Source organism: Corylus avellana, chromosome 7 (assembly GCF_965113065.1).
Source record: "Corylus avellana chromosome 7, dhCorAvel1.hap1.2, whole genome shotgun sequence".
Taxonomy (NCBI): Eukaryota; Viridiplantae; Streptophyta; class Magnoliopsida; order Fagales; family Betulaceae; genus Corylus; species Corylus avellana.
In genome coordinates, this window is record NC_142496.1 from 11236032 (window position 1) to 11247746 (window position 11715).

Consider the following 11715-nt stretch of genomic DNA (forward strand, 5'->3'; position numbering starts at 1 on the left):
GAAGAATTCAAGCAACTCATCCTCAGGGCCACACAATCACTCTCAATCCAACAGGCAGCCCTACCAACCTCAGTCCACTTACCGGCCTCCACAGCAGCACTACCAAGCTCCCTCCGAGTCTAATTTTGAGGATCGGATTGTAAAAGCAGTAACTGAGCTGACCAGCGAGATCAAGCAGTCAATTAAATCTCAAGAGGAAATAGTCAACTCACATTCTCAATCCATTGCCAAGCTAGAAGCTCAAGTTGGACAACTTGCCAACACCATCAACAGAAGAGATGAAGGAAAGCTTCCAAGTCAGCCAGTGGTAAACCCTAAGGGGCACTATATGGTCGATGAGGGCACTTCATACCATCAGCAAGTTCAAGCCATCACTACCTTAAGAAGCGGCAAAATAGTTGACAATCATGTGGAGGAGAAGAAAGATGAACACAAGGAGGTTGCACAGAATTTGCAGAATGATAAAAGCAAGCCAGTAAGCAATGAGGCTTCGTCATCAGCAGTATCCACTCCAGAGATCCCCTATGAGCCACCAGCCCCCTTCCCAGAACGTCTCAAGGCACCTTCTCACTTTGGGAAACAAGGCGAGAAAATACAAGGAATGATGGAGATGTTCAAACAGGTAAAGATCAATCTTCCCCTTCTTGATGCCATTGCACAAGTACCTGCCTATGCCAAGTTCCTCAAGGACTTGTGTACTCAAAAGCGGAAGACCAGAAACCACATCCCCAAGAAAGTTCTTCTGACTGAGCAAGTAAGTTCTCTGATTAAACACAACACCCCTCCGAAGTTCAAGGACCCCGGGGCTCCTACAATTTCATGCATCATCGGAAAAAGAGAGATTGATAAGGCACTCTTAGATTTGGGAGCTGGAGTGAATTTACTTCCCTATTCAGTATATCAGCAGTTGGGCCTTGGGGAGCTGAAGCCCACCACAGTGATTCTGCAACTAGCTGATCGGTCAATCAAGAAGCCTAGAGGGATTGTAGAAGATGTGATCATCCAAGTGGATAAATTTTTCTTCCCAGTCGACTTTATCGTGCTGGATACCGAGCCTGTGCCCAATCCTGAGAAGCTGGTTCCTGTCATCCTTGGGCGTCCATTCTTAGCCACAGCAAATGCATGCATCAACTGTCGAACTGGAGTCATGGAAATCTCATTTGGCAATATGAAAGTTCGGTTGAATATCTTTACTGCGTTTCAGCATGCTCCTGATCAGAATGAGTGTTTCTTTTTGGACAACATTGAAGAATATATAGAAGACTCACTACCCAGTCTCCTGACAAAGGACCCTGTAGAAGCTTGCCTAAATTTTTCAACTTTGAAGAATTCAACACCGACCAGTACATTCAAGAGGTCCATGAATTGTTAGAAACAGCCGCCAGTGCAGATTTCCATCCATGGAGAGTAGTAAAGGAGCCCTTACCTGTGACATCAAGCACTCTTCCTGTTCCATCCCTACTGTCTCCACCAAAGCTTGAGTTGAAGCCCCTGCCAGAAAAGCTCAAATACGCATTTCTGGGGTCCAACAACACCCTGCCGGTCATCATTGCTTCCGACTTACAAAAAGACCAAGAAGACAGTCTGCTCGCAGTGTTAAAAGAATATAAAGAGGCTATTGGTTGGACTGTGGCAGATTTGAAAGGCATTGACCCCTCCATCTGTATGCACCGGATCCATTTGGAAGAAGATGCTTGACCCTCCCGTCAGGCACAGCGCCGGTTGAATCCCAACATGAAGGAGGTAGTAATGAAAGAGGTCGTCAAGTTACTTGATGCAGGCATCATCTACCCCATCTCAGATAGCAAATGGGTGAGCCCCACTCAAGTGGTTCCAAAGAAATCAGGCATCACCGTTGTTGAGAATTCTGCTGGCGAATTGGTGCCACAGCGCACAACCACGGGGTGGCGTGTCTGCATTGACTACCGGAAGCTCAATTCTCATACCCGAAAGGATCACTTCCCGCTCCCATTCATTGATCAAATTTTGGAGCGTCTTGCTGGCCAGGCTACTATTGCTTCTTAGATGGCTATTCCGGGTATAATCAGGTAGCAGTTGATCCCCAAGACCAAGAGAAGACGACGTTCACATGTCCATTCGGCACCTTTGCTTACCAACGCATGCCCTTCGGCCTATGCAATGCACCTGCCACATTCCAGAGATGTATGATGTCTATATTCTCCGACATGGTGGAAAAATTTTTGGAGGTATTTATGGATGACTTTTCTGTTTTTGGATCTTCTTTTGATAAATGCCTCCATAATCTGTCACTTGTGCTTCAACGTTGCAAAGAAACTAACCTGATTTTGAGCTGGGAGAAAAGCCACTTCATGGTCCAGGAAGGTATAGTTTTGGGCCATATAGTGTCCAAACGAGTATTGAGGTGGACCGGGCCAAAGTTGAGCTCATTGAAAATTTACCACCACCCACTTCAGTGAAGCAGATCCGTTCTTTCCTAGGGCACGCCGGCTTCTATCGTCGTTTCATCAAAGATTTCAGCAAAATTTCAAGGCCCTTATGTCACTTGCTTGCTAAGGACACCCCTTTTCACTTTGATGAAGCCTGTCACCAGGCATTCAAGCAGCTCCGGTCCCTATTATCCTCTGCTCCAATCATGCAGCAGCCTAACTGGTCATTGCCCTTTGAGATCATGTGTGATGCATCTGATTATGCTGTGGGTGCAGTTTTGGGACAACGGGTAGGCAAGCTTCCTCATGTCATTTATTATGCTAGCAAGACGTTGATAGATGCTCAAGTCAATTACACAACCACTGAGAAAGAATTGCTAGCTGTGGTATTTGCTCTGGATAAATTCCGCTCATATCTTCTGGGATCAAAGGTTATAATTTTTTCTGATCATGCTGCTCTACGACACCTGCTGGCCAAGAAGGAAACAAAGCCTCGGTTGATCCGCTGGATTCTACTTCTACAAGAGTTTGACATTGAGATTCGGGACAAGAAGGGTACTGAAAATGTTGTTGCTGACCATTTGTCACGGATTTCATTTGCGACACCCCAGCCGGTTCCAGTTCATGACTCGTTCCCAGATGAGCAACTCTTAGAAATCACCCCGAGAAATTCGCCGTGGTATGCCGATATTGTCAATTATCTAGCAACAGGCCGGATTCCCTCTCAGTGGTCTAAGCAAGATAAGGACCGCTTCTTCAAGCAAGTCCGATTCTATTATTGGGAAGATCCAGAGTTGTTCAAGTATTGTGCTGACCAGATCATCCGACGATGTGTTCCTGAGAGTGAATTTTCCAGCATTCTTACCTTTTATCATTCTCTAGCTTGTGGGGGACATTTCAGTGCTAAGAAGACAGCAGCCAAGGTTCTACAATGCGGATTCACATGGCCCACCTTGTTCAAAGATGCCTATGACTTCTGCCGAGCTTGTGAGAGATGTCAGCGCCTAGGAGCTCTGTCTCGGAGGGACATGATGCCATTGAACCCCATCCTTATTGTCGAGATTTTTGATGTCTGGGGTATCGACTTCATGGGACCCTTCCCACCATCTTGTGGACATGAGTATATTTTGGTAGGAGTGGATTATGTCTCTAAATGGGTCGAAGTTATCGCCACAAAAACCAATGATCACAAGGTTGTAGTGAAGTTCCTCCAAGCCAACATTTTTAGCAGATTTGGTACCCCTCGGGCTATCATCAGTGATGGAGGTAGACACTTTTGCAACCAGTTTTTCAAGGCCTTGCTTCTCAAGTATTCTGTCACACATAAGGTCGCCACTCCTTACCATCCTCAAACAAGTGGCCAAGTGGAAGTGTCTAACCGGGAGATTAAGCATATTCTGGAGAAAACGGTTAAGCCGGACCGCAAGGATTGGTCCTTGCGCCTCAATGATGCATTATGGGCCTACCGCACAGCTTACAAAACCCCCATTGGAATGTCTCCCTATCGGCTGGTTTATGGCAAGGCGTGTCACCTCCCTGTGGAATTAGAACACAAGGCTATGTGGGCCATCAAGCAGTTCAATTTCGACATGCAAGCTGCCGGTCCGCACCGGAAACTTCAGTTGACAGAATTGGAGGAGCTGCGGCGAGATGCCTATGATAGTGCTTGCCTTTATAAGGAGCGGACTAAGGCTTTTCATGACAAACATATCTTGCCTAAGCAATTTGTTCGGGATCAGAAAGTATGGCTCTTCAATTCCAGACTCCGGCTTTTCCCTGGGAAGCTCCGTTCAAGATGGGACAGCCTCTTCATAGTCACCTCAGTGTCACCCCATGGAGCCATTGAATTGCGGGACCCAAAGGATGGCACTCTATTCAAGGTCAACGGTCAAAGGTTGAAGCCTTGCATCCAGAACCTCGAGCCAGGTACAGATGTGGAATCCGTCGATTTGACGGATCCCGTCTATCTTTGTGATTAAGGCACTGACACCCTGGGCTCGAGCGCACCCACTGTGCGCTCGATCCCAGTACACGGGCCTGCGCTCTAGACCCTGCATGGGATTGAGCGCAGCCGCTCTCAACCAAGCACACACATGCACGCGTACGCTCACGCGCACCTTCAGTGCCGCTCGAGCGTACCCCTGCACTCCACTCCATCCTCTGCACGAGTCCGATCGAACGCACTCGTCCAGAGACCTCACGTGACCTTTTTAGGTCACAAAATCCCCTCTTTCTCCCCCATTTTTCCCCCCTCCCCCACCACTGCGCCCACCCAACACCACCACCCAATACCACCACCAAACACCACCAACCTCCACCCCGTCGCCGCCGCACTCCCCTACCACCGCCGAAACCCCAACGTCGCCCCACGTTCCCCCTCTCCGACCACTTTAACCACCCCCATTTCCCATTCTTCCCAATACCCCACTGCCCCAGTTTTCTCCATTTTTTTTGTAGAAATCAGCAGTCCGTGGGTCCACGGACTACTCTGTGTTGGTTTTTTTCGTTGTTTGCAGGGGGTTGGGCAGCCTAGTAAGGTGGTTCTTCACCACCTCAATTTTGTGGTGCACACCAAGTGTTCGAGCAATTGCCTCAACAAAGCCCAGCCATTGAGCCACCTCCAGCAGCGCCGATCGATAGCATGGGAGCACCAGCTACAGTCACTCTGACCATGTCACAATATGAGTCCTTACATAAAGAATTGCAAGACCTCCGCGCTGAGCTTGCAAACCAGAGAGCGGAAGACAGGTGCCAGGCAGATGAACGATTTGAAGCGCAGCAAGAACTGCTGCGTGCCATTGTAGCTCGGCTGCCACCTGCTCCAGGGGCATCGTCTTCTGCGCCACAGTGACAGGTTCGGTGTTTCTTTTTCCCCTGCATTGTTTTATTTTTATTTTCCACACACTGAGGACATTGTGCACTTTAAGTTGGGGGGTGTGGGCATATACATCATAGTTCTGAGCATGCAATTGATTTTCCTATTGTGGTTTGAAATTCATTGATGGGCTTAATATGACGAACACATGATCACGTGATTAAGAAATTAAAACTGGGTTACTCTCATTGGAAGCATGAAATATTACTTGTTTCAATTTAATTTTCACAAGCACACTTGCATATAGTCTGTGGGGTATAAAATCTGGAATCAAGAATGTTTGGTTTTAATATTCGGAATGTAGTTGGGTAACTTATTGGGAAAACAACTTTGGCATAAAGTATAAAAATAATAATAATAAAATAAAAAATAAATAAATAAAAATGATCATTTTAAACTTTCCACCAAGTAACCGGACCTCTTGCCTCACTAAGTAGTGAGTGTTCGCGTCAAAAAGTGAAAAGTTTGGATTGGTTGGTAGCTTAGCTTTGTAGCCTTTTTTACCCGAGTTAGTAAGTCCTTAGGGGTGTTTTTACACCTAATGCCCTAAAACCATCTGGTTTGGGAGTCATTGGCCTAACACTCGATAAATGGGTCAATCAGAAAGCTTAAGGGAGCTAAGTAAAAAGACAAACAAAAAAACAAAAAAAAAAACAAAACAAAACAAAAAGTTGCCTTGGTTGTTTGTCCGATGGGGAGTCCAATAAATTTTAAGTATTGATCCATGCATGATTGAGATTAGTTTTGAAATCCCTTGATTATGTGTTGAGTTCACATACACTAATTGAATTTTGTAATATCTCATAATTGCCATGATTGGAGCTAAGTTGTGATTGCCTGAAATTGTGAAGATAGTGTTTGTTTTATTAAGCCTGCTAATGACTGAAAACCATGATGGTCATGAGATTGCATTCTTAGAAATTACATGGTTAGAAAATGTTAGTGGGTATCATTCCTGGAAAACCCTCACGAGACTTCACTCGTCCTCTAGGGAACTCCTAGGGGTTTAAAAGGCTTGTTGCATATGCTAAATGCAACCGTACGTCCCACGAAAGCTGGACTTATCTTTTTTGTTTTTCAGTTTATTTTTTGTTATATATTGCTAAGGGGCTAGCAATATGTAAGTTGGGGGGTGTGATAAGCGCCGAATGTTGCACATTCAAGGCCCTTAATTTGCATATGTTAATTCCTTAGCATTGTTATTTGTTTGATTTTTGTTTTATTTTTGTGTTTTCAGGTTATAAATAAAGATGCAATTAATTCCATTGATTTTGGGCTTAAAAGCACACGTTGAGATGATTAAGCGTAGCCAATCATAACAGAGGACTTATATGTTGTGGTTAAGTTTAATCAAATAAAGGAAGGGATTAATTCGGAATTGCTCAAATTGGAGTGAAAATCGGATTGGATTCAATTTTGGATTCTGCATATGTCTCGGTATTTTGGCCATAAGTTTCAGTTCAAATATCCGATTGAGGTGATTCAAGCAGAACTGGAAAGCTGACTCAAATGTCTACAAATCATTGTGAAATAGCATTTTCCTAATTCGGAGCGTCGCATTGCCAAAATCGCCCCGCAAGATAGGAACGCAATTCTGGGCGAATCCTATTCCGATTTAGACTTAGGTTTTCTTTATCCTAATTGGACTTGGACTTAAATCTCCGAAATTTATAGGATTACTAGGGCTTCTAGGACTCTCCTAAGCCCTATAAATAGGCCTCTAAGCATTGAGAAAAGACACACCGCTTCTAGAGCAAAAATTCAGTAAAATAGTCTGTGGAGCTTAGGAGATCATGAGCAGCTAAACCCAATTGTGAGGTATTGATGTAGCCCTTTCCAAGCACAATGGTTTGATTGTATTTAATTTCTAGTCTTTCAATTTATGCATGTTGATTGTATAACCCTGAGGATTGCTATAGTTGATTTCTGTTCTTCATATTAAATGCAGTTGTTCTTTAAATTCCAAATCAATATTAGTAGAATTCTTATCTTGTCTTAAAAATTATTTTACTATTATTGAACTCAAATCATTCTTATTTTCTGTGATCATAAGAATGATGGTTATACAATGGTATTTAATTGGCATGCAATCAATAGCGTTAGATAGACCATACCTAGGGAAGACGGATCGTACTACACCTTAGTTTAGTGTAATTTAGGTAGACGGTCCGTGCCAACCGAAGATGGGTTATGCTATTCCATTGATTGTATGAGATTATTTTCTTGTTAAAATTATAACATGCATAGAATGAATTACTAGAGTTAATTATGGTTAACCATTGATGTGCGGATCGTGGTGAAGTCAATACCCTACTCTCTCTTTCATAGATTTACTCCCTTTTATTTCCGTTTATTTTATGCACTTTAAATTCTCACAACCAATTCACTCTCTTTTAATTAAGTTAATTTTGATCTTTTGATTTTGATAATTAAACCCCTGCAGTCCTTGAGGTTCGACACCCTCAATATAGCCCTATCCTACGGGATTCGTTCTATTGCGAGTGGTAATTTTATTATTGATATTTTTGGTCACAAAAACACCACATCAAGTCCCAACGTTGTTTGGGCAATGAACCGGAGGTGGCTTGGTTGGGTCCCAGCGAGTCCTGAAGGGGTCTCAGTGGTGTCCCGGTCAGGACCTAAAGTTGACTATTATTTTCCGTCACACCAAACACCGAAAAATACGAAAAACATTTTCCAAAATTGTTTTCAGCCCAAACAAACGAGGCCTTACAGAAAATTGCATAGGCAACTACATACCATTAAGATTTACACACGGGTTGAGTACATATTTTTCAAGTGTTTTTCTACTAAACAGGAAAATGCTCATTTATTCTAGATTAATGGGACCATACGACTCATAACAAAATTATGACTATTCTGACAGCATATGACAATAAACAAAAACTAAGATTAAATGTTGTAAAAGGAGCTCACGAAGAGAGGAAATAACAATTAGTTAAGAGAAAGACCCTAGCTAGTCACCCTCTAAAAGACTAAAATTTTATTCATCTCCAAAATTGAATTGGAAAATAATACGCACAATATGCCTTTATATAAATTGAGTTTGAATACTTTTAAGCAAAATGCTTGGAGAAAAAAAGAAAGAAATAGAAATACAAAAATATCCATAAACTTTGAAACAAAGCAGAATTCTTGCAAATAAAAAAATATATTATTCTATAAATAATTTTCAAATATTATGTCTGATTCTTTTTGTTATTGTGTTGATCTTATTTCAAAAGTAATCTTCAAAAATTATGTATGATACTTGCCATTCTTGTTTTGATTTTTTTCTCAAGACATTTCAGTACCATTAATCCAGTATCTTACAACTCAACTATTGATTTTCATGCATGCGTCTCTCCCAGACTGAAAATAACTTGACTTTAAATTCAAGTCGCCTCTTTTAGTATCAACAAAACATGGAGTCAAGTGCTTTTATGTTAAATACATTAGAGATCTTCAAATGAGTTAGAAGGCGTAGCCGCCACTTGACTCAAACTCCATAAATTTTGAGTCAAGTGCTTTATGTATGATTGTTGACAAATTCATACATAATTTGTCAACAATGTATGAATGTTTAGTACCCAGATATGTATGCTCTAATAGATCATTAAGAAAAACAAGGGAAGTAGTAATTCTTATTGTAAGCATCAAATGGATGTTTGACAGTAAGCACCAAGTGAATCTCGGGTCAACTTGCTTTAACCCAAGGGTGATCCACGAACCAGTAAAATTAAAATTCATTTAAATTCAATTTTTCAAATTCATAAAAAAAAAAAAAAAAAAAAAAAAATTCTTTCTTTTTAAAAAAGAAAAAAAAATTAATTCATATACATGTCAAACAGGCCGTGTTTAAGTCAACCTAATATGACATGTAGCAACCCAGATTTTTAAAGTCTTATTTTAGAGATATTAAATTGATGCTATGATTATATTAATATTCATATTAGGTAATGGCATTTACTTTGAGGTTGAGATATTTATTGATGATATTAGGTAATAATATTTATTCTTGAGGAACTTATTAGATCTTATGAATATTATTGGAATGAATATTGATTTGAGGTTATTATATCATGATGATGATTTTATATTGATTATTTTATTGGGAGATTTAAGAGATATGATAATTGATGATTGATTGGTATAATTTGGAGTATGATTGTAATAATTGGTGATATAATAGGATAGTAAATGGTAGGTATAAGGATGGTAGAATAAGAAGGTAGAATAGTATAGGGTTGGTGAAATAGTATAGGGTTGGTAGAATAGTATAGGGTTGGTGGAATAGTATAGGGTTGGTGAAATAGTAAAATGAGGGTATAATTGTAAATTGAAGGTAGAATAGTGTTTGATTTTCTCCTATAAATAGAACTCTTCTCCTTCACAATTTTCACCACTCATCTCCTCTCCCATCTCTTGCATATATTCTTCCTTCTTCCGCTTTTTACTCGGTCTTTCTTCTTTCTAAGAGTGTTTACTCAGAACAGAGAGAGAAAGGGCGAGACCAAGCGCTACAAGAAAGAAAGAACACAAGAGAAACCGAGAGTGAGATGAGAAATTTAAGACAGAGAGCTGAAGAGGAAGAAAGAGAGTTTAGGCGAGAGAGAGAGAGAGAGAGAAAGTCAGTGAAGGGATTGTTATGGGTATGGACCAACTGCAGCAGAACGGGTTTCAAGTAATTACCTTTGATGATCCATTCATGTAATCCACAGTAAGTATTCTTACTTACTGAGTATGATATTGATATCCAATAATACGGATTTTTGTGGTTTTATAACTTGTCTAGCATTTTGCTATATATGATTCAACAATGATTTATATTATCGGAAATCAATTGACTCACTACTTCACAGTTTTGTGTAGTGCTTGCAGGAATGGAAAATCAAGGTAATTATGCAGTTGTGATTAGAGATTCATATTGAGATGTACAGAGATTCCAAGTTGGTTAAGTTTTGTCTAGAGTTTAGACTGTCGGATAGATTTGTATAAATGCCTTGTACGACATAGCTTTGGGTATTTTTGTATAAAGAAAAGTATTTTAACAGTATTTTTTTTGTATTGATAATTACAGTTTTCCGCTATATGAGATGAGGTTGTTACAAAAATAGTATCAGAGCCACCTAGTAACGCCAGGTCATGTGGTATTGAAGCACTGCATGATGAGAAGAAGCCCACATTGAGTGGGTAGTTTATAGAGATAGTCATGGGTGCTAAGTCCCACATTGCCTAGTTACTAGGTGAAACTGGGCTTTATAATGAATTCTAGGGAAGCTCCAAATTGACTAGTCCTTTTGGGGTAATAGCGCAGATGTGGCTAGCGCTTTTCCCTGGGATGTTACAAATGGTATCAAAGCATTACCTAGCCTGAGATGGTGGGAGTGTGCACAAGCCTATGAGGGTCGCTAGTGGATACACGTTGGTGATGCCAAAAGTGGGTTATATTATAATGGTGTCAGTTAAGACACAATGAGATGTATAAGGGCCAAAAGTTAAGGGCCGAGAATGAAGAAATTCCCTGAGGATTGCCAACGGTGACACTGGTGCCCAAGAAGAGTGCTTGTAGAGTCTCACATCGCCTGGGTATGGAATATGTTATGATATTTATTTATGAACAGATTGAATTTAAAAAAAAAAAAAAAATTTAGTAACTTGAGTAAGTTATGGTTCAAGTGTGATTTGTTTTTAATTTGGGTTGCTCAATTTGGAGATAGGTGGTAATTTATGGGCTTTAATTTCGAGGACGAAATTCTAATAAGGAGGGAAGATTGTAGCAACCCAGATTTTTAAAGTCTTATTTTAGAGATATTAAATTGATGCTATGATTATATTAATATTCATATTAGGTAATGGCATTTACTTTGAGGTTGAGATATTTATTGATGATATTAGGTAATAATATTTATTCTTGAGGAACTTATTAGATCTTATGAATATTATTGGAATGAATATTGATTTGAGGTTATTATATCATGATGATGATTTTATATTGATTATTTTATTGGGAGATTTAAGAGATATGATAATTGATGATTGATTGGTATAATTTGGAGTATGATTGTAATAATTGGTGATATAATAGGATAGTAAATGGTAGGTATAAGGATGGTAGAATAAGAAGGTAGAATAGTATAGGGTTGGTGAAATAGTATAGGGTTGGTAGAATAGTATAGGGTTGGTGGAATAGTATAGGGTTGGTGAAATAGTAAAATGAGGGTATAATTGTAAATTGAAGGTAGAATAGTGTTTGATTTTCTCCTATAAATAGAACTCTTCTCCTTCACAATTTTCACCACTCATCTCCTCTCCCATCTCTTGCATATATTCTTCCTTCTTCCGCTTTTTACTCGGTCTTTCTTCTTTCTAAGAGTGTTTACTCAGAACAGAGAGAGAAAGGGCGAGACCAAGCGCTACAAGAAAGAAAGA

General features: G+C 40.3%; 1 pseudogene; it reads left to right on the top strand.

Moving 5' to 3' along the window:
- The first annotated feature begins 328 nt into the window (after positions 1 to 328).
- Positions 329 to 5259, top strand: LOC148584472 (uncharacterized; annotated as a pseudogene).
- Positions 5260 to 11715: the final 6456 nt, after the last annotated feature.